This window comes from Tyto alba, unplaced genomic scaffold, assembly GCF_018691265.1.
Source record: "Tyto alba isolate M040663 unplaced genomic scaffold, T.alba_DEE_v4.0 Super-Scaffold_9, whole genome shotgun sequence".
NCBI lineage: Eukaryota > Metazoa > Chordata > Aves > Strigiformes > Tytonidae > Tyto > Tyto alba.
In genome coordinates this window covers 39,553,629-39,577,496 of record NW_024881330.1, presented here as the reverse complement: position 1 = coordinate 39,577,496, position 23,868 = coordinate 39,553,629, and the positions used below count along the sequence as shown (strand labels likewise).

General features: G+C 38.0%; 1 protein-coding gene across 3 annotated transcripts in view; it reads left to right on the top strand.

Annotated features, from left to right (window-relative positions):
* Nucleotides 1-23,868, top strand: part of NKAIN3 (sodium/potassium transporting ATPase interacting 3) — a 379,046-nt gene that overhangs the window by 21,789 nt on the left and 333,389 nt on the right. The gene's annotated exons all lie outside the window — the stretch shown is intronic.

Here is a 23,868-nt window from a genome sequence, read left to right as displayed (position 1 = left end):
AGTGGTTAATGCAGATATTGATAGTGGAAAAGCCCACATATTTGGAGAAAAAAATGGTTGGAATTTAGGCAGGGACATTGCTGACAATATACCATTGTAATACGGGGGCAAACATGATAAGACTTACAAATCTGCTGTAAGGTCCTAAGGGAAAATCTTGGCACTACTGGACTTAACATTTCATAGTTTTTTTTTTTCCAAAACTCCTCACCCTATTTTTTGAGAAGCTGAGTCACACAATTTATTCAGTTTGAAAACCATATTCTATCTGCAGCATGGCAGTCTTCAGGGGGCACTAGGATTTTTTCCTGCATATTGAGCCTAGCATTTTGATATTGCCTCCTCTTGGTTGGGGTTCTTTTAAGGCCTAAAGCTCACTGAAGTTTCAAAATATGTTTCTAGTAAGGACTTATTTTTAATGATCATTGTTTCTTTATTTTCGGGATGTACTCTGTTCTTTACAAACAAATAAAAAAGACCAGCATCTTGTTAATGACTTCAGGGTCAGCATGTGACCCAGCATCCACTCCCCGTGGACCAATGAAACAAACAGTGATGCTGTTTTCAAGGACCGTCACAAGCACCAGGTTAAATACACACGGAACTATGGGTTCTTTGGGATCAAAGATCCATATGTGATCCTGTTGCTTTCCTGGCTGGTGCAAAAACAACCATAAAGAGAAAGTGGTCAGAGGAATAAATGTGTACATGTGCTTTTGTTTTTATTATCTCTGCAATTTAGATCACTCTGTTCAGTCAGTGGAGTTCAGAGAGCCCAGTTTCAGATAACTGACAATTTACTACTTAAACCTCTTAGTTCGTACGACATCTAGCACCACGGGGCTGGAATACTGAGGCATATCCATAATAAAATTCATAATATTTTCTACCCGTGTAGATTAAAGTCTACGAATTATATAAATAAATCATGCGATATAACGGTATGTTCTGCATCAGCAAAAGTAATGTGTAAAGATCAGACTTTATACATTAACTTGTGGAGTGTCTCCATTAATACACTGGTTTAATAAGAAACTATACTAGTGGTCACCTGTTTCTAACAGTCATTAAAATGTGTTCTGTGCAGGAGAGCTTCAATATTAATGGTAGCTCGTTGTTCAGCCAGATGTTTTAACAGCTAGAAAAGCAGAAGGTCTTTTAGTAACTACTGATAACAGATCTGTCACTATTTTTCTTTTTAATCTTCTTTTAATGCAAACTATAAAACTCTTGATGCTGTTGCCATACAGAGTGAAATATTATGTATTCCTCTACTATATGATGGTATTGTTTTACTTTAAAAAATCGGAACTAGTAAAGAAACAAAAGAAAAGAAAAGCTTTTTTAATAGGCAAAAATACCTTCAATAAGAAATTTTTGGCAGAGAACATTACCTTTATTCAGAAATTCTATTGTGGTGCCTCTCTTAGAGTTGACAGCCCTTGATGTACCTTCAGTCTTCTCTGTGGCTGTCTAGGTGACTTCTGCTTTGTGTAAAGTGACATACTTTCCTCTGTTGTCATATGATATGAATCTCTAGTCTTAATGCATCACGTCAGATACAGTACAGGTGAAGAGCACCTAGAATAAAGAAGACAAAGGTGCACAAAAATTGCCAAGAAGCATTAAGAAGCACTGTCAAATTGAGTTTCTTTGAATTTTATGCGGAATATTTAAGCTGAAAAGTCAAATTTTCACCTGATGTGAAAATTGTAATTTATTCAGAGGTGTGTCTGTGGTCTAACAGTTATTACAAAGAAACTTCAGCCATCCCTGTAAAAAATATGAGCACATATGTGTGTGGAATAGGAAAATGGAAGTATTTTAGAAGAATGTTAATAAAGCTGAAGAAGTTATTCTGTGTGTTTTTGTTTGTGTGTAAACACAGTTTTTGGAAGCTTTCTGCTGCCTACTTGCCCATGTGGTTGAATCTTGGGAAGGAAATACTCCTTGAGGAATAGTTCAGTCAATCCAGAAAAGCAGCGGCATGAGGAATTGGAGGATCTAGGCTTGAAAGAAGCCTGCCTGTTTTGTTTCTGATAGGATTTTGGGAGTTAATGGATTTTCATGGAATAGTTTTATTACTGTTGAATCACTGTTTCTTGATTAAAAATCTTTCACGGTAAGATTTTGTGATCAGTTTATTATTCATATGCAACATTTAGACTGCATTACCGTGACTGTTTCCAGTAATTCCCTAACTATCAGCAAATACTTAAGCACAAGCCTTTGAGCAGCATCTTTGATAATAATGAATGCAAAGTTCAAATGTGAATTTCAGCTGTCACTGGGTAGTCTGCTATTAACTGTGAGTGGGCTCAGAGTTTGAAATAAATGTATAGGGAAAATATTCTCTTACTCAAAAACTAATGTTTGTTATTTTGTGTAGATTGACAGGAACAAAAATGTAGCTGAAGTTAAATGGGTGCAAGAGTGTATCTAAGACTGGGCTTTAAGCTATGAATAATTGTGCCTTACTGATTTTATTGGGGCTTTTTTTAGTATAAAACTGTATTTTCTCTGAAAGGGATTGATAAGCAAATTGTGGATGTGACATAAGGGCTATACAGTGAAACCACTTCATACTTAATGTATCAATCTTATAATAAATTGTCTGGAGAGTAGCGTCTGCAGGAAAATTACAGTAGGCACCAAAAAAGCTGGCAACTGCATTTTCAAATTTATAGATGGAAATAAAAAATAAGTAATTGTTGGAATTCTATGTTGTGTGATATATATGCTCGCCCAGTCTTCTTTTTCTTTCTGCGAAGGGATTAATTTATAAGTATATGAAAAAAGACAATTTTTGTGTGTTTGAGCTCATAAACAATTTTTCATACACCTCTTATTTCTTAATGTTATCTTTAGGACTTGCAAATATTTATTTTTGAGAGGTTTCATAGATTATTCTCTGCTATATGTGGCTTTCATTCTTTCTGTCTCCTATAAAATATAATGTGGAAGGTCAGACTCTCAGGTTGCAGCAATAGCAAGGGGATGGATTTCAGTCAGTGTTGGATGTAGTTTCCTTTTGATGCAAATGTGATTTACTAGGTTTCATATTTCCCATAAAATAACTCATGACGGCCACATGTTAAAACAGATAGCTTTTCTTCCTCCCATAAACCTTTGACTTGGCTGTCCTCTCCACTACCTTTCACTAAACACAAAATTTGTGCTAACTCTTGCCCAGTAGGTGTTCAGAAAGTATGTTTTAAACGTAGCAAAAAACTGTGAATCAGGGATCAGCTGGCTCCAGGTGGTGTTCATGCTGACAAGAGATGGAGATGATTTATCTGAAGTTTTCTTCCTTCTTGGGGCAGGATCCATAATTGTTTCAGCACGGGTGAAATGTCTGTACTTACTAGTAGGATGTTGGTCTGAGATACGTGATGGCAGTGTGGCTTCTCCCTTCTCCCCTTAAAATCCACCCTGGCCAAACCTTCCCTAGCCTTTTTTCCAGTAACCTTGACAGGTAGTCCAATGTTTCCCCACTTTTTTTTTTTTTTTTTTTTTTTTTTTTTTAATCAAAGGACTGCATATCCTATCTGAAGAGGCTGGAAGGTGTAGAGTGTTAACACCATTCTCATGATTCAATACCACACTGAATACCTTTTTTATTTAAAACAAAACAAAACTTTTCCCTGGTTTTACTTGTTTGTAGAAGATTCATGTGTATATAATTAAAGAAAAAAAAAAATCCTAATTATCTCGTTGACAATTTTCTGATGCCTTTTGAGCCACCGGCTCCACAACAACACTCTAGACTGCTAACACAGTTCTAACAGAGCAAAAATGTTCATTCTGGAGGTAATGATGAACTCCTCTATTAGCAATGGCAGGGTTATAACAGAGTTTATTTTACCTATATGCTACATTTTAGAGAAGTTTCCAGTGTGACCAGGTGTGAGAAGAATGCAATATTAGAAGATTATAAATTAGCAACTATGGATAAGGTCAAAACAAAGGCTGGAAACAATATGCTGCGTACATTAAGGAAGCTGAAACTATTCAGAAAATTGCAGACAAATAGGGTTCCCCTTGCTCTGTGTGGGGTGGATTCCCAGCATGGATTTTCCTTTGTGGAGATTATGGAAGTCTAAGGAGTAGAAATGTGTCATATACCCTCTTTAGTGAGAGAAGATTTGAATGAACAATGTGTGACTTGATCAGACATAGTGACAAAGTGGAGACGAAAGGTATGGTTTTACAGAGACATCAGGTCTGTAGTGCAACTAGCTGGTACCAAAGCGCCTCCAAAACCAGTTGGTTTATACATTGCTTTCTTTTGGTTTAGTTAAAGACATGCAAACTATTTTTCAAAACTGTTTTTCAGGAACTGTTTTTCAGGGAGCATTTGTGATAGGTGTAAGCCTGCAGATATTTCCACTAATGATTTTTTTTTTTTTTTTTTTTCAGTAAAGCAGGTTTATCTGTGACTACTCTGGTAGTTTGGATATTGCTTGTTTAGTACCTTCTTAATAAAGAAAAGTAGACAAGTTTCTTGGGCAGTAGAACTGAGAAAGCAGGTGTTACATGTTGTACATCGATAATCAGCTTCCCTGTAGTAAAGCCAGAAGGATTCAGAATATAATAGTTAGATCTTACAGAAAGAGATTCACCGTAATGGTTAAACATTGGAACACATGAGGAGAACTGGAGGCTGTAATGGGATCTTGTAATGTTTTTTTTCAGTGTGTGAACTCAGTTTTCACTAGTGTTACATCTGATCTACAGCTGTGTCAAGGGAGCAGCGCTGCTCTCTGTGTGCGTGAAGATCCAACCATGGCCAAATGCCGCTCGCGTGCAAAGGAATTTAAATGAGTAGTCTTTATGGTGACAAGTGTTCTCTTTTCCTACTAATTTCATTAATATGCACCTACCATTTTGCATATTAATTATTACGTTTCTGGTCCACTGTTGCAATCAAGTAGTTTAAGACTATTTCTGGTTACTTTGAAGTTATGTGTAGAGTCCAGGTAGTGCTAAGAAGGAACTCGTGTCCTTGCTTTTGCTGTAAACTTCCTTGGAAAATACTTTATAAATGGAAAATCAAAAGCTGATTTTCCACGTTTTCTAATTGTTTGAACTGAAAACAGCAGAGTTAGCAGTTGGCTATCATTTTAATATTGTATTGGAGTTCTCTTTGTGCAGAAATACTCTATCTTAATGCAAATGGCATGATGTAATATGAATTACTTCATAAACACATTTTTCATGAGTAATAGTAATTTTAGTTGTATTTCTTACCAAACTTGTTTTTAAACAAGTGAATAAGTTCAATATGCTTTTTTCTCTTTACTTTCTTATTCTTTTCTGCCAAATACACACATACAAATATTTACTTTCTGGCTCATACCATTACTTGCTGTCATGTAGGTATTGGCTAGCATGTTCAGAATTTCCTGTTAATTTGTTCTTGCTAGTTTGTAGTAGCGCTGAACTGTTTGGGCAATATGAAAAGTTAATGTATCCCCTGTAAATGTCACAGTTTTTGACAGGCAGGTATATTTTGAAAGGCTATTAATATTTGTGTCTGGATCCAGCTCATAGGGTCAAGTCCAGAAACAGTTGCAGTAAAGCTTATTGTCTTCAGGAGCACTGATAATGCTGTTTGGAGAGCTCAGGTGAATGCTGGAGCTTTTGGTTAGGGTTGTTTTTTTGTTGGTGTTGTTTGTGGTTTTATTGGTTGTTTTTTTTTTGGGGGAGTTGAGTTGGTTTAGTTTGTTTTGGTTTTTTTTTTGTTATATTTGTTTGCATCCCCTGAAACTCTGGCACTGAGATTCGATGCAATGACTGTCGAGCTCAAAGATCCAGGGTTTACGTGGCAACTTCTCTCAAGGAAAAAGGCAAGAAAAAGAAAAAGGTTCAAGTGGGTGATTTTTCATTTTCTTTTTTATTTACATGATAAATGCCACATTCACTTGCTTTCTGTCCTGAGACATATCTGTATTTTTCCATGAAGTGGTGATGGGTTTGCAAGATCTAAAATCTTTGGAAAGACAAATACTCTGAACTAATAATAATTACACGATTGCTCCCTTGTGTGACGTGCTTCACTGATTCAGTATAGTTTTCATATGTGAAGTATTGATGGGATATACTTCCCTGAGGGGCTTAAACTTTAACCTCTTCACTATGAAGGATTTGAAGATTTGAGTGCAGTGAATAGAGAGATTCATAAACCCACCACGAATATAGCCCCCTGTTACTCTGCACAAACTCCTGCATGGAAGGGCCTCTCCACAATTGGTCTCATCCTGTTTTACTAACGGAGAACGGGCCAATTCTCTTGAACTGAACTCTTCCCTAAGACCTTGTAAGATAGACATCCCCCTTGGATAGGGGGATGCAAGGTGAGCATAGGGCGTCTACATCCTTCCCATAGATCTACTGGAAAACTTTTGGAATTTCGATATATTAATGGACTGTAGACTGTCAGGTCAAGCTTTAGGCTCTGAAACAGGTACGAGTATTTCTGGACTCAGACTGCTGAAGTTAGAAGTGTTTTGCAGTGAACATCCAATCACTGACTAAAACCACAGAAATACTGATTCTCGGTCAAGAGGATGTCCAAAATATGGAAAAGCAGATGCATAAGAGGAATGTCTCTATGCATGAGGACTGTTGTTTTTCAGGCTAGTGTATGTTTACATGCCCTGAATCTTCTGTAGTTCTCCAGTTACAGCTTTTTATTGCTTCTTAGCGGCTTAGTGTGACTTAGGCAGAAAGTAGTTGATGATGCATGAGAGAAAATGGTATCCACTAGGGTTTTTTTTTTTTCTCTCTTCATTTTAACACACTGCATATGGATATATTCAGTGTCTTGTTTTATGTATTTTTACTATCAGTGCAGAGAAGTGGAACAACTGTGAGCAAGAATGGATTTCATTTGCTATTCCACTACCATTATCCTGTTAGTACTTTATTACTGAAAACCTATCTTGAAGTAATGGTATGGTGCTGCTTAAGAGAAAAGATGTGATTAATGGCAAGGTTTTGATCTTTTTTTTTTTTCTGTTGTAATGGAGGAATGCTAACTTAAAGCAGAAGTTATGCCATTTACCTTACTCACTGGGAGTTTAATGTAAGCAGCGTGGAAGATGCCTGCTGTTTGCACTAGAGCTGATGACATTACTCATTAGACCTATTTTCTTCCAGTGGATGGAGGCAAATTCTGCACGTAGAGACCTCAGTTTTTACATATCTCTGCGTTATTCAGGATAAGTGATTAAACAATTTATGAGGATGTATTTCAGGCTCTTGGCTGTTTAGAAACCATGCATGGTGGTTGGTCTAGGCATCAGAGCTACATGATCAGTTGCCTAAATCACATGGGATTATGTCTGTTTCCCAACCGGATGATTAGACTTTACTGGGCATGCAACAGTGACAAAGCAACATGATAAGGACAACATTGTCATTTCCTTTTTCTGTCAACCACTGTTTGACCTTTCCAGTTTCCTCAGACAGTGGCTGGCCATGCCTAGGGCAGCACTGCCAGAAGCTCTTTGGGGAGCTGCTGCTTGCGCCCGCTGAAGTGGTCGCTTTGCACCGAGGCATCACTGTGCTGGAGAGATACCAAGGATTACATGAAAGTACGTTGTCCTGTCACTTGTGAATGAGGCTGTTAACACTGGAAAGGGTTCTAAATGTGTTTTCAGGGCTGCTTACACATTTCAGTAATTGCCCAAAATATAGCAAACAACCCGGAGAAGAGCCTGAACTGCAGGTGGTCTGGTAGGCTCTGAAATATGGATTTATGTTATTTTCTGTCCCCAGCAAATGGAATGAAACAGATACTCCTGCTTCCCCATCCTCTTCTAACCCTTCTTTTCTTCTTCATTCGTACAAATACTCACTGTCAGAAGCAGACTAGATGACAACCTAGCGTTTAGAGTCATGGGTTTTATTCTTCAAATGCTGAAGAAGAAGGGATTGAGTGTGTCTCCTGTAACCTAAGCAAGTTCTTGCACTGTTCTGGAGAGAAAGCAGGGAACTCCCCAGGATGCTTTCAAAAAAGCTAGTGATGGACGCTGCTCTAAAAAAGTGACTCTAAAAAGTGTGAAAGCTCCGGTGTGAACATCCAACTCCAAAGTGCCCAACTTAGTATATTTCAGGTCCCTTGAGTTTCTGGATTAAAATAGATTTAGGCATGAACTAGATGTAGATTTAAAGTAGAAAATTATATTTTAAACTGATGAGGTAGACCTAAGGAAGCAGCTGTGGATGACACTGAGTTTAGGAATGGTCATTAACTATTCCCACCAATGCAGAGTTTATCAGGTTCAGAGTTAGGCATCAGAATTCTCACAGCACTTCTAGTCTCTAATCTTAGAATTGTTGATCTGGCTGGTTTTGTATTTTTAAGATTATTTCTTTGAAGAAAGTGGATCTTCAGGGGATCATAGGATCACAGGTCCTATATCAGGATTAGCAGTTCATAAATATAGTTTATTGAAATCAGTTTTGGCATTAAATATTTACAATATGCTCATGGGGAAAAAAACTTTATTGATAGAAATATTGCAGAAGCAGTGAAAAGTCAGTGCAAGCCTGACTGAAAGGAAATGTAGTTCAGGGTCTGAGGGAAGAACTGTGTGTGGTTTTGCTTCTCTGTCTGACCAAACTGATTTTGGGACTTTCTCCAGTACTTTGAACTTCTGTCCTATGATATCTTTGTACTTTTTCCCTGTGCTTCTCCTGTTGTTTCTGGAGTGCTCTTTCATAACATCCAACATCCTTGCATTATCCTATCAAAAACTCACCCTGGTTTAAGAAAATCCAGTATAATCCATGGTTTACTTCCTACCCACGAGGATCTATACATGCCTGCTATAAGGAGCAGAGGAATTGTCTGTCCCTTCCTTTCTCAGCCATACTTGTACAACACACCCACTGCTTAGTCCTCAATCCTTAAAATAACATGTAAACTGCTTTGTTGAAGTCCACAGTATACTTATTTATGCAATTACTTATATGCTTTACATACAAAAGCAAATTCTATGTCAAGTTACTTGCATACCAGAGTAAATGCAGAGAGTAGAGCAAACGATTCTTTGCTCATTTCCAGCTGTGTTTCCTGTCCTAAGTTTAAAACTATTACGGGTTGGATAAAATAAGACCTAAAAATCAAAGCAGATTTAAATCAAAGCAGAATTAAATAGTCCAAGATGTGCGGCACAAAACTGGGCTAGCTTCTTCATCATTTGTGGCAGCTATGTGGTCCATATGTGCCATCGGGTAAGAATGTACTTATGAGCTAGGTGTAAGAAATTTTCTTCTTCTTTCCTACATGATTTACCATGTTTACATGTGGATGTTCATATATTTTAGATCATTTAAGAGAGACTGAAAGGAATCAAGAAATATTTTTTCATGCTTTTTAAATAACTAGTGTATGGGCTTGAGCTATTCCAGTGTGTATTATTGTCTGGCTTAATTCCTGTGCTTTATCTGAAGTATACTACTGATGTTTTTCAAGAAAAAGTTTTATTGATTGTTATGGTGCTCTCAGGGAATCATTACTGTCTTTCTAACACAGGTGCCTGTAACCTTTTGAGAACTGACTTTTGTTTAGATGAGTTGTCACCTGTTTGATCTCTGAAGTGCCATAAGAGGATTTCAGGTGACATGGACATTGCACTTTTTTGATAAACAGCTTTTCATTGAGCTGGAGTGCATGTTGCTGTACTTTTAAATTCAAGATACACTTAGAAAATTCAAAAGCAAAAAGAGAAGGAAGTCTGAAGAAGCTATTAATGACTCCACAGCAAACCCAAAACTAGATCATATAAAGTAGAGGAAGGAGTCTCCTGTTAAATAGCTCTAACAAAGACAGCACAGTTAAACAAGCCCTGTAAATTGTAACTTTTTTTTTTCTCAGAGAGATACAGGAAATCAACAAGACGAGAATCCAAAAACTTGATAGTGACTGCTGTAACCTAGTCTGGTACAGTATATTCATACAATTTGGAAGACAACTTATTTGCCCAATGACATGGATTGCAAAAGTGATGCTATGTAGATTTTAGGATACATTTTAAATCACTGCAGCAGTTTATAAACAGTAATGAATTAATTCTTACAGCCTGAGTTGGGTGTCTGTATTTTTAAGCATGGATAGGCTATGCATAGGTTTGGTCAAAATCACAGTAGTTTAATCTGAAATAAAAATAAATATAAAAATTCAAAAATTGAAGCAGGTCACGTATCACTTCATAAATAAAACACGATGAGTTTTCAGTGACTTAAAAACCGTACATCAATGTTAGTGGCCCATGAAGACTGCAACATAATGATAAATGATATAGAAGGGGACCTTTTTGAAAAGACTGACTGTGTATAAAAGCTCCATCTCTGGCCAAGTGAACATTCTAGGCAAGTTTTCTGCAGGCTCATTTAGTATCCCAATTATTAAGCTGTAGTACATGAGACATTATGAATTGATGTCCTCTGTGAATGGTATCTAAAGCCACTTAATCCAGATCTCTGTTTCCAAATTGTCTTTGCTTTTATTAACACAGTTAAAAATGACCAAAGAGGAAACTGTTATTTTTAATTCAGTAAAAACTGGAGCAAATTTGGTTTTATATTGATCTACAGTAACAATGCATGTATGTATTTATTGGAACTGTCAGCAAGGCAAAGAAAGATTTTTGCCCATTTGTCATCACAACTGCTTTCTGAAGTATAAACAGAATATTTTTTTCTTTAGAAACAGAGAAAGGAGTATGGGGAGAAGTAAATTTATTACGGATGAAGTCTGTATTATGAATTTGAATTTATAAAAGTTTGATGAGGAGCAGTTTCGTGTTAATTTTGGTGAGAGCATACATTACTCAGAGCTTTAGTATTACTTATCTCTACGTTATGTAAAAGTAACACAGGCAAATAATAGCAGGTACTTTTTGCTTTCTGAGGCTAAAAGACTTCAGAATTATTTTTAAGCACAGTAGACTTCAATTTTAAACCCAGGAAATATCTATCAAGTTCTTCTGCAATAAAGGCAGTACTGTCTCTTGTTTTGAAGTCCACCATTATCAGAGGTTAAGTTCCTTCATGAAATCTACAGTAAAGAGCTCTTTATTGTAATTACCTTGAAAACATGAAAGATGAGAATATTAACACATTTGCAGCTTTGGGGCACAGATTAAGAGCTTTGTTTTCCATCTCTCTGTCTTTTGATCTCTGTATTTGAAATGCATAGAGAATAAATCTAAGTAGTATTGTAAGAACAAACCCTGTCACAAAATGTTTTTATCCCCTTGGGAGACACTAATTAGGTTAGAAAGAGTCCAATTGGTTTTCTTAGTTTGCCAAAAATTTACCTCTTCCTGTTAGAAGCATAAATTGATTGTTTTGAATATTATAGTTAGTTAGTAGCTTATAGTTTGACTTTTCCGATTTTCATTTTTGCGGCTTTGAAACTGTAAGGAAGCTTTCTGTATTTTTTCTAGCTTTGTAGAAAGTTAGTAGGCGTTTTATGTCTTGAACATTATCTATGAATAGAAATTTCATCTTAAATTTTCAGTAGATAACGTGTGTTGGGTTTAAAATACATGAAGAGGATTAGTGCTTCATGTTGGAAGGACGTTTTCTATATATCAGAAGTCCATGTACCTTTAGAAAAAACAGCATTCCAGTTTTCTGAAGTATAAGGAAACTGTACTTTTATATTGCAGACAGTGGTTGAAACAGATCAGAAGTTGAAGGTAAAAGATACATAGAGCAATTATATGTTGTTTTAAGTATATGGGATATATATTTATATATTTGTACGAGTACTTCAACCAAATATCTTAAATAATTTCAGTTGAGCTGGGGAAGAGGCAAAAATCATGTAACCGAATGCCCATGATACAGAGGATGTTTTTCAGGCTTATAAGCAGGCCATTTGTTTTTTACAATGCTTTTAAAACAAAAGAATTCCAGCCAGGAACAATATCGCATCCTTGGTGTTCACTTTGATGAAGCTGCCATTTTCTGAGCGTTGAAAAGTGATACGAACAGCATCTTCTGAAAAAAATAATGATGGCGACTCTCAGAAGCCTGGGATGGACTGCAGCCCAAAACCAAACTCAGTGTTTTGTTTTCTTACAAAAACTCTTGATAATCAAGAGAGTCCCTGATTTTGGTCCTGTTTTTAGAGTGTCCCTATAGCACAGCGGTATGACCAGAAGCATCCCACTTTGGAGGATCATTACAGGTGAAGGCACCTAAGCGTGAGCAAGATCAGACCTCAGTTTGAGTCAGTTGTTGGGAGCTCAGTAGTTCTGAAAAACAGACCGTTTACAACTAGCTAAGGATCTAGAAACGTAGATCCAGACACATGTTTGTAAAGACTGGCGCTGTGATACCACATCTGAATAATAATGAAGCTCTGAATCAACTAAAAAAGGTCAACGAGGCTGAAGCGTAATGCCTACATGCAATTGGAATCAAATTAAGATTGCTTAGGTGACCACGAAACTCAGGTTTCCTAATGTTTCAGGACATTCAACAGCTAAAATGGAATGCATTTGAGCATTACATTACATTAAATTTTAAAGTCTTTTAAGTAGATTAAATTTATTTCTCATTATTTGCATTTGGCTTTTAAGAAAAAATATAAAAACAAGTTAATTGTTTTTTATTTATTTATTGCTGTAAATAGTTAATTCAACAAGTAAGTTAGAAAATATTCTATGTAGTATGTAACTGTATGGAGAGAGTAAGCATTTGTATTGCTGATATGTGGTCAGGTCAATTTAAAATACTGTTTCTACAGATATAGTGGAAGTTCTTATTTCATGTAGCCCCTCAGGGTAATGAAACTTGATCTCACAAATATTTATAGAAAATGTACCCAAGAAGGTAGAAGCATTCTATAAAGTACTGGTGAATAAAACTGAAGAAACATTTTCAGGATATTTCTTATTACTTCCCTAGCTGTGAATTATCTTAAATTCAAACTTCCCCTCCCTTAATTTATATGTAACCGAATTAAGCATAGCCTGGTTAATATTTCAAAATATGTTATGGAGTTTCAGTGGGTCTAGCCATAAATTATTAATCATTAACATTTACCTACATTATATTTTCAAAATATACTCAAAGTATATTTTGTATTTAATACTTTATAAAATACCATTGTATATGAATCTTAATATAGCCTCAGGTTGTTTTATTGCAGTGTACAAGAAAAGGAATTTTTTTATGTCTAAGTATAGTTAAACTGTTTGGAGGTTTGAAGCTGAGAGCCAGGCTTGTCTCCTAAATGATCTAGAAGGGCAGTTATCTTTTACAAACAAAAATGTTGGCAATTGCTGCAGTAAGTGGCTGTTGGGAAGCCCTGTGCCAGCGCTGTCACCTTCTTTGGCACATGTAAAATTTCTTTATTTAGGCTCAGTAGAGAATTGTTAGAAGAAAAAACCCCACGTTTCGGTTCTCAGCAGCCATCTCCCTTAGTCGACTGGGTACTTCTGTCGCGCAGAGGTTTTTAGTGCGCTGGAGCTGCGGAGCTGTCAAACAGTCTTTCACAGCAAACGGGTTCGTGGTGGATCAGCCGCGTGCCTCGTGCCGGGGCGCGACAGGCCCGAGGGGTGGGAGCGGGGGGTCCTCTGCCACCGTGCAAACAGGTCAGCATCCCAGGGAGACCGACCAGGATTCCATCAACGTACAGTGCTCTTCAAGGCGTGAATTCAGAGCTGGAAACCCAATCCCTTGGATAGTTGTCTTTTCCAATGTACTTCAATACAAATGAACTTAATTTTGTCATTGCTTCTGACAAATAAGGCTGCCTTGACCTCAAAACTTTGTTTCCTCTGTAGACAGATACTGGTATTTCTCTGAACTTGCTTACTGTTGGCAAATTTTAATATCCTGGTCATATTGCTGTCTGTCTTTTCATACGTCTGCATCTTTTATTCAGGAGAGCTGTTTGATACTGCTAATTTGTGGTACATTAACTGTGGGCTCTTTTATTGTAATGATACTCAGAAGAACAATAACCTCACAGCACTTTACAGGAACCCAGTATCATGTGCTGAAGTGATTTAATTGCAAAGCTCGTGCTTTTTCATATGATTTTTGTCTTTGTATTTAAATATGTGCAAACGGTACAATAGTTTATAAGTGATATATGTTACAAATCAAGTAACAAAACCCACATCATCTCGTATATGGGATGCTATTCAGTGAAGATTAACACATTATAACTGCTCTGGGCTTGACATTAGGGTGTTGTATGCAAACACTTGTTTTCCTATTCTCTTTGTCTTGTTTTCTACACGGCATCCTTAGTAACATGTCTCACAGTGACGTGTTTCAGTCTCTTAACTCAGGCTTTTGAGCTTCATCCTTTCCTATCACCCACCTCCTTTCTGCATGGAAGGGGGAAGCAGCTTCATTTCTAAGCAGACCCTTCATCGACCTTTTTATTCTCATTAAAAAAGTACTGGCATTGCTTTCAAAGTTAGGCTGTCTAGGTACAATTCTCCATAAATTTCCACTGCTGAAATAGAGGGGAGTATCCCTTCAGGGCAGCAGTTATTTTATTATTCATGGCTCCATGCTGGCCCCTTCCGAGAAGATGCCTACGCTCCCAGTTGTCAGGTTTCTTGGTATGATGTAAAGGTGGTCTTTTATACGATTCCCCAGTGATCAAACATCTGTGTGTGTTTGTTTTCATTTTGTTTTGTTCCCCCCCCCCCCCCCCCCATGTTACACATTGAAAAGCATCTGTCTAGATTTTGAAACATGGCAGTTAAACTACACCTCAGCGAGGTCCCAAGGAAAAGCATCCATGAACACCCCGCATGCCAGCCCCAAACACCTGCGAGGGGATCCGAGTTGAATGGTTACTTTCTTGAAAGGAGGAACCCACATCGGCCGTCTAAAATCCTGCATTCTAGCTCGGTGGAAAGAAAAACCCTTCCAAGGCTACCTGTAAGACCTTATCTGCTGTTGTACAAAGGGTTGAGTTAGATTTCCACCATGGTCCAGATTTTAGATCCCTCAAAGAAAACCACTTCCTTGATGGTTGCTAGCAGATTCTGATTGCATCTTTATCATGGACATTAAATATATACACATGAAAAATAACTTTTTGTTTTTTCTTTGCCATGTGTTACTCGTACTTTTCTACAGGATATTTAAATAAGGTTTTAATTTTTTTGCCTTCATCTGGGATTATTAAAATTCGTTATACTTTAGGTGCCCTCTTTTTTGTGCAATAACATTAAAATCAGTTAGGAGGAAATAGTTACTGGTAATACTGTTTGTCTGATCTACAAGATTTAAGATCTGAAGAACTACTGTGTGGGATCTGAAAGACATTTGATACAGCCGTATGGTAACAGGGGATTCCTTCTTTGGTGAGGTGCTGCTGAGACATTTGCCAGTAGGCTGGTAGAAGGGAAAGTCTAGCAGTCATCAACACATTTGCAGACGGCAAATCATTTAGGCTTCTTAATTCAGGCTTGGGGAAGAATGAATGGAATTCAGTGTTGTGAAAGCCTGAGAGATTCATTATAAATACATGCAGAGTAATGTGCACTGGAAGGAATAATTTGAGATGCCTTGGATCCAAATTCTTTGTGTCCACACAATTAGATAGTTCTAACAACCTAGCATTTTTTATTTATTTATTTTTAATCTCAAGAAGACTCTGTGTCACTTTGCTTTCTAGAACTATTACTCTCATGGTAATGAGCAGTAATTACCAAGGGTACTAATACCCTTGTGGTTTTCTTACTAATGAGGTGCTTCTCTAATGCCAGCTTCTCTCAAAGGAGATACTTCATTGGCGGGACTGTTTGGGAGGTCAAATTGGAGGCACGGCCCTTCAGGAAATACTTTGGAGCCTGCAGTTCTTGCACAGTACACCGTGTGTGCAGTAGCCAAAGGCGAAGGCATGCTGAGTCAGCTACCAAAAATTTAGGAGCAGTTGTCAGCAGGACTCAACATCAGTAGCTCAGTTATATATGTAAGTTACTGCTTTACTAAAATAGACGGGACGGCTGCAGTTCAGCACCGTTCAGCTGAACTAGCAAGTGAAATTTAATAGTGAGCTACTACCCAAAAGAGTCAAAGGGTCACAGAGAAAGCATCAGTGGACAAAGGCTGGAAGCAACGTTTACCCAGGAAGATCTACTCGGTACTCAGACGGTCGAGAACAGGGATGACCAGTTTTAATTAGTCCTCAGAGACATGAGAAACACGTGGCAAGCTGCTTACTGTTCGTTCTGGATAAACAGAGAATGCAAAATGCGCAGCACTACACTTGGGTCTGTAATTAAGGGTTACCATTTTTCATGCTGCTGTTTACTCAGTCACTAATTGGCACGGCCATGTGTTTTGATCTAAGCAAGGTTCGTTTACCTAGCTGTTATTAAAGTTTCTGGTTTTCAGTTTAGATAATGATAAATCAAAACCATGGAAAAAAGTACAAGGAAGACACGGACCTGTTGGAGCAGGTTCAGAGGAGGGCCACAAGAATCGCCAGGGGGCTGGAGCACCTCTCTTGTGAGGACAGGCTGAGAGAGTTGGGGTTGTTTAGCCCAGAGAAGACGAGGCTCTAGGGAGACCTTATAGTTGCCTTCTGGTACTTAAGCGGGGCTCATGAGAAAGGTGGGGACACACGTTCTAGTAGGGACTGCTGAGGTAGAAGAAGGGATAATTGGTTTAAACTAAAAAAGAGTAGATTCAGACTAGATATCAGGAAGAAACTTTTTACAGTGAAGGTGGTGAAACACTGGAACAGATTGCCCAGAGAGGAGAAGGATGCCCCATCCCTGGAAACAAGGTTGGACGGGGCTCTCAGCAACCTGATCTAGTTAAAGATGTCCCTGCTCATTGCATGGGGGTTGGACTCGATGGCCTTTAAAGGCCCATTCCAACCCCAAACATTCTATGGTTCCGTGAGGTTATGATAAAAAATCAGTTTATCTTCATCAGTCAATTCTGTACTACTGGAAGGCAGTTCAGGGCTGATGACCTGTAGCACTCCTCACTTAAAATTCTATGTACAAAATGGAGTTTTGCAGCCACGCATTGAGTTGCTTCCTTCTTCCCCCTCACTCCTCTGTTGTCAAGGGAATCCCAGTAATTATTAAATAAAAAAAAAAAGAAAAGAAAAAAAGCTAATATTATGGCTTTCTCTTTGGTATGCCTGTCCAAAACTAACCCAATGGATTCTAACTTCATAACCAGCTCCTATCGGAAATAAAGTTTTTCTATATAGGGATTTTTTACCTGAAAGATGCAGAGGCAGTATACTCAGAATTGAAATCTCATATACTGACTGACATAGCCACTGATTCAGTATTATGCCAGCTAAAAGCAGTTTTTCTCACAGTAGGTTACCTCTTGTTACCTCAGCATGCTCTAACAAGGAAAAAGCTCATCATTCCTGTGTGAGTTTATTCATGGGAAAATGATAATTGGTGAAATGTGGAATAATTTATTACATATTTACTATAGATTTTATTTTAGAAAACTCTGTATTCCTTTCTCATGAGGCAACATTTAAACTTAACTTCTACTATTGTATCGTTATTACCGTATCATTATGGTGTATGTAATAACTAAAGCATGGGCTTGTATGGACTAAATGATGTTAATAGAAGCACAGCTAGACAAACAAGTGTGCTTGGGTATGCTGTCTGAAATAAATTAAGCAGAAATTTACTACTATGAGCTGTGCAACGTGAGATACTGGTGCAACTGATCTTTAGGCATGTCCACTGGGTACAAAGAAATCTAGACAACTTTTGTTTGTACATTGCAAAAAAGGGATGTGACTCTTTTGAACACATCCTGAGGGAACCCATATCTTATTGGTACAGAAAGGAAGGAAGCACAAGGCATCCTCTGTGTCAAAGATGGTAAGGGTTGGCTTTCCTGTCCTACACGTGGAATAAGTAACCCAAGGAGGGATGGCAGCACTCTGAGGCACAGTTCCTAGTAAGGCACTCTCCCTGTTTGCTATTTCTTTGTGTTTCTTTATACAAATTTAATGTGGTACTATAGTTAGGGATGCTGAGGCATTTTTGGGGAAAATATTTCTGCTGAAAAATAGGTTTGCCAGTTGTCCACGCCCCCCCCCCCCCCCCCCAAGCATACCAGTTTGCAAAACCGATCTGTTTTAGATAGAATTCCTGTTCTGGGGGGAAAACGGAAAGAGTTGTGAAAATGTCCCCTTTTAATACTTTGAAAAAATTTCAAATGAACAAGTAGCAGAATAGTATTTGTGAGCCTCAGGCTAAGAAGTCATCTCATCTTGTGCTGTCTGCTGCTGATAAGCCATAGTTTCTCTCTGCTATGTAGTCTTGAATGAACACGAACGCAGAGATCACATATACAGCATTGCATAAAATATCCCTTCTGGGCTTTCATTTAGTAATGAGAGTACACAACAAAGGTATATGTAGTAATTCTGAATAACTTTTAGACTTTCCTACTCAAGGTCTCCAACTAAAGGCTTTTTCTTAATGACTTTATCAGCTAATGGTGTCAACACCTCTGTTTCCATTTTTTCCTTGGGAGAAAGTCCTAAATGGTATCCATCCATCCATCCATCCATCCATTCCATTGGATCTTCCCTTTCCACTAAGAAGTGTTGCTTTCATCATCTACTCAACCTTGTAGCCACCTATTCTTACACTTCGTTCCCCACCTCCCGAACACTGAAGAACTTTAGACACAGTTCCATCTCTCCCACATGCCTAGAAGGCTCCCAGGCCACTCACAGCAGGCATAACTACTGCAAATTCATTCTCAATCCCAATATTAGAAAAGGTTGTGTGGGAAAACAAGAGAGAGATGGGAGTTTCTGAAGTATAATCAGTCGTTCTAAAAAGCAGAAAAATAAATTGCACGATTTTCAATAGCTCCACAATTAGGGTATTGCTGTATTTACCTTTTTATTCCTATCAGGTGAAATCTGCGTAAGAAGGTGTGACAGAGTCTGGGAGGGCAGGAAATACCTACAGTTTTGCTAGGTTGGGGGGTCAGTGAAGGGATTGTTTAGGAGAAGTTTAACAGGCACGCTGGGTGTATAGAGCTATGGTTCTTTCCACTGTTTGCTACTTACACCGTGACTGTGTTTACTAGTTAGACTATCACTGTGCCATATTTTTTTCAAAATTAACAGTAATAACCGTTTTGTACTCCAGCACTGGTGTTTCCCTGAAACATATGTGCCATTGTGGTTTAAATAAAAGAGTAAATCCTTTTTCTTCAGGATTATGTCAAATCTTCTGGAATTTCTTCACTGTTGGTTGAAGTTCTTTTTCTGTCCCTACAAATGTACCTATTACCAAATGCAATAATTAAGAAAACAGACAAATGTTCTGATAGAAACTTTGATTCTAAGAGTCAGGGAAAATGCTGGGGAGTAACAGAGACACTATTTTCTTTTAAGTTTATTTCAAATTTTCACTTCCGTTCTTTTCACAAGGACTAGGAGCTTTTAGAAACTAGGAAAAAGAACAAAATTTAATTTTAATGAGGACACAGGGGTGAACTTGAACCGGAGCATCATCCATTTCCATCTTACGCTTACCTCATTATATATTTATTCCCTTTGCTTGCCTAAGTCTGATGTTTGAAACTCGGCATTGTCCATATGGATGCCTGTGTTATTCAAGAGGTATTGATTGTGCATCCAGTTTCTGTAGGGCAGTTTCAGTTCCAGGCACATGTCTCACAATGTGTTCCAGGAGAATGACACCAGAACACTTGTGGCATGACCACAGCATTTCACTGCCACCTTCCGTGCCCGCCCCGTTGCACAAGACAGCTACCTGCAGGGGTTTGAAAACTTTCAGTATTTATGTATCTGTGCAAGCATAAAACTGAGGAAACTGATTTAGGAATTTGCTCCTTGATAGGAGTTATCTATGAATTGCTGGTCCTGGGATGGTGCCACTCGACAAGGAAGCATAGATAGTTGTCTTTACTCTTTGGGGGTTTTTCAAGTTAATGGAGCTTTTCATGTGCACATGAACAAGGTCAGAGGTTACGGCAGTATTTATAGACTTGTTTCAGAGGGACAGCATACTTAGTGTCCGTCAGGACAGGAACCTATAAACTAAAAGGATGATGGATATGCCAAGCTGCTTTTGTTCTTCCTGTGTGCTTGTTCTGTGTTGTAGCCTTACTTGTAATTGTAGTTTCCATTCTGGTTCCATGTAGTACTTCACTCTTCCAGAGTACATTGCAATCTGTCAATCTTATGCTGTATGTTACTTTCTCAGAGACCTGTAGGGAATATGAAAAATTTGCTATCAGGCTATTTGCAGAAGACCATTATAAAATCTTTGTTATAATCACGTCCCTGATTGATTGTTTTCCGCTTGCGAGTGCTCACCAGGCTGTTGTCATTTTAAGATGACTGAATCTGAGCAATATGCAGACACTCTCCTTACGTCTGGACTGTGGGATGCTGCACTTCCCTGTGGTGTGGAGCTCTGAGACTGGCTGCCATACGACCAAAGATCAACGGTGAGAAGTCAGTTCCTCTTTACAGGGGATCCGAATACCTTCCAGAGCTCTGCGCTCACAGACGTGCTGCATTACTATTTCACCTTGGAAGGGTCTTACGACAGTGTAAAGCCTTATACACTCTACCACGCACATAGCGCAAGAGACGCTGAAAAATGATAGGTGTCTACCCCCAAAATCTTACTCATTTGGCTTCCTGGCAGCCTGTTTGGGGCAGCTCGGTGCCTTCCACAGACCATGCTCCCCTCCCCAGCTCTTGGTTGCAGTCAGAGCCTGCTTTTCTGTAGCAGGCACACACTTTCCTGAACTTTTCCCTTCTCCAGTTTTCGGTGAGTTAGAGTCACTAGAAGAGCAATAGCCCTGGGCTGGTGGTCTTGGTTGTGCTACTGGGGTAACGTTGTGCTACAAGAACAGGATTAATCAATTGCTGGTGGGTCTTTCAGTGACAGATGAAGGGGAAACCCTTCCAGCAAGGTTGTAAACTGGAAATCAGGACTTGAAGTAGATCAATTTCTAGGTAATCATAGTTTTGATGCATTTTAAGGATGCCACAGGCTAAAGCTTCATCATAAAATTGAATTAGTATTTCTTGGGAAAATGTATTCAAATACATTTTTTCCAGTTGTTGATTTAACATTTCCTTTGAAAGCAACTAATTCTGTGACAATTAAAATGAAATGTGTAAAAGTGCTGAATTATCTCTATCTCAGCACAATAAAACTGGACATAGTTGCTAATGTGAGTAGATCTTTTCCCTTCTAATTTGCTAAGGTTATCACAAGAGTCTTGAAATATAGCCTATTTACGCAGGTCTAATTTCCAGCCAACTCAACTCCTTTTTTTTTTTTTTTTTTTTTTTACTATGTTTTGTACAACAAATAAATTAGATATTTAGAAGGAACTCAAAATATTTCAAAATCCCCAGGTGAGGCTTTTGCTACAGGGATCATGCTATTTATTTGCAGATAATGTGCTGCAAAACTGTGGCTCTTTTTCAGGATTTTTAGTTTAATGTGTTTGACAGGGACGGGTCCCTAACTGGGTAAAACCAAACCGATGGCTGCAGGTGACTGACCTTTCACTCTCACGTGTTACTAATTCTCTCTACTTTAGATGGGAACTAAACAAAGGCAATGCTGTCTTGCTATTCCACATATTCCATACACATGGTAAAGGCAGGTGATTTAAAATATACAATGTTTTCGCTGACTTGTGGCTGTGCTGAACACTTCATTACTTCTTTTCACGTCTTCCCTTTCCCACCTGTTACTTATGTATGTATACATGTACATTGTCTTAGTAAACTTCTTGGAGCAGGCACTATGTTATTGCTGATCGTTTCGGTAATGCCTTCAGTGAGGGAACCCCTGTTTTTTAGGTGCTTCTTAATTAAAATAGATAACTTTATGTCTTACAATGATAATAACCACCATTCACAAGAAAGATGAAAAACAATGTCTGAAAAAAATTTTGATAGTGTAATTTTAATTGGGTTCTGATTGAAATACTTGTTAGTTTGAAAAAAATCATAAAGCATAAACTTTATGTCCAGTTTTCAAGCCAGAATTCTACTTAAGATTATGTGGATATAATCTGCATATTTACATTATGCTGCTTCAGGCTTGGATATTCACAGGATAGAATGAACAAAAGTTAATACAGAAGCTTATAATGCAGTCTGTGGGTTTGGGTGTTTTTTGTTTGTTTGTTTTTTGTTTTTGTTTTTGTTTTTTTTTTTTTTGCTGTTACCGGAGGGCTACTCTTCTAAAGAATCAGGAAAGCATGCTACAATTAAAATACCCAAAGGATATGTGTAGAAAAATGTTTTTTAAAAATGCAGATCATGGCGATTAGCCTAAGTACTGTGCATTTAGTAGGAACTAGCGAAAGAAGGGGTGGCAGTTTTTTTTGAGCGTGGAATTGTAGATCTAGAGTGAGGATACTGGTCTGGTGCCTCAGAGAGTGGTTTTGGAGCCACTTTTAGCATTTGCAGTGATGACCTTGCACAAGAAGTAGCGCTTGTGAAATCTGGTGATGGATGAAGCCAGAAGGCATTGTCAGCTGAAAGGCAGGATGTCTGGATGGAGAGAAATGGCTTGAGATTCAACAGTGCAAAATGAAAGACCTTGTATTTAGGGACTGGTACTGGGATTTACTGCTCTTAACATAGAGCTACTCTGTTGCAGATAGCTGAGGAAGAGAAAGACATTATTTTATCTTTTGCTAAAAAATGTCTATAAGCAGTTAGGAAAAAAGTGCTCTAGATACAGGCTGGATATGACGAGCCATAAAGTCCCTTTCAATGTTCCTATATCAACTGATGATTTAACAAATGAGAGTACTGTTTGAAAACAAAAGTGAATACAGAAACATTTGTTGAATACCTGATGTCTTTAATATAATGTATATACTTTTACAAGCAGTATTTTGAATAAAGTGCGTGATGCAATATTGGCACTTACAATTCATTCTTTATTTCTTCCCACTTAATTCAGTGTTTCTAAGTAGAGAATTATCAGGTGATAATATTCAAATGATTAATTTTTTTTCTCTTCATATACTTGCATGCTAGAAAATGCACATACAGCTTTATAGCTGCTTTGGAGAAGACTCTGCAGCTTGTAATTGAAAGACATCAAGCTTTGGGGAAAGTTACATAAAGAAGAAAAAAAGCATCCAACTTTGGAATAATAGATGGAATGTGGTAGGCTACTCTATTGCCTGGAGCTTAGTGTCTGTGTTTCTGCATTGTTTGAAATACTTTAATTTTGCATTTTGTCTCAGTTACAATTGTGCATGCAATATTGCAATTCTAAGGAAGAGAATATTCTAATTAAATGATTTTTTTTTTTTTTTTTTAAAGGGAGGTGTTTGATGATGCACTTTTGTGTGATTATTTGGAACTTGTAACTTATTTGGAAGCTCCAGCAAATGAAACACAAGTTAATTTATATCATATAGTGGCATTCATACAGAGTATCAGGAAATTATTCAGAAGGAAGTGCCTTCTAAACAGCAGCGACAAAACAAGCCTCTAAGGTGTGATTTAAGGAGATAAATTGACTTTGTGGCTGAGAAGGGAGAAGAGGATTAAATTGCAGACAAATGAGATAGAGAAAGCAAGAGCATGACCTTCCCAACTGGGGAGGCATGGGGGACACCAAAAGTGGGGGGACACGAGAAGAGGGGGCTGGGTGGCCATGAGGTCAGAGTGGTCAGAGGAGAAGGTCGGTAAGAAGTTTTACATTACAGGAATTGAAAACAATATAACTTTTTTTTCCTTTAGGTTCAGAGGCGGATGGGCTGAAAATGGGAGGTGTATCTTCTTGTCTCACAGAGTAAGATACATATTTGGCTAAGGTGTTTGTGGTGTTTTCAAAG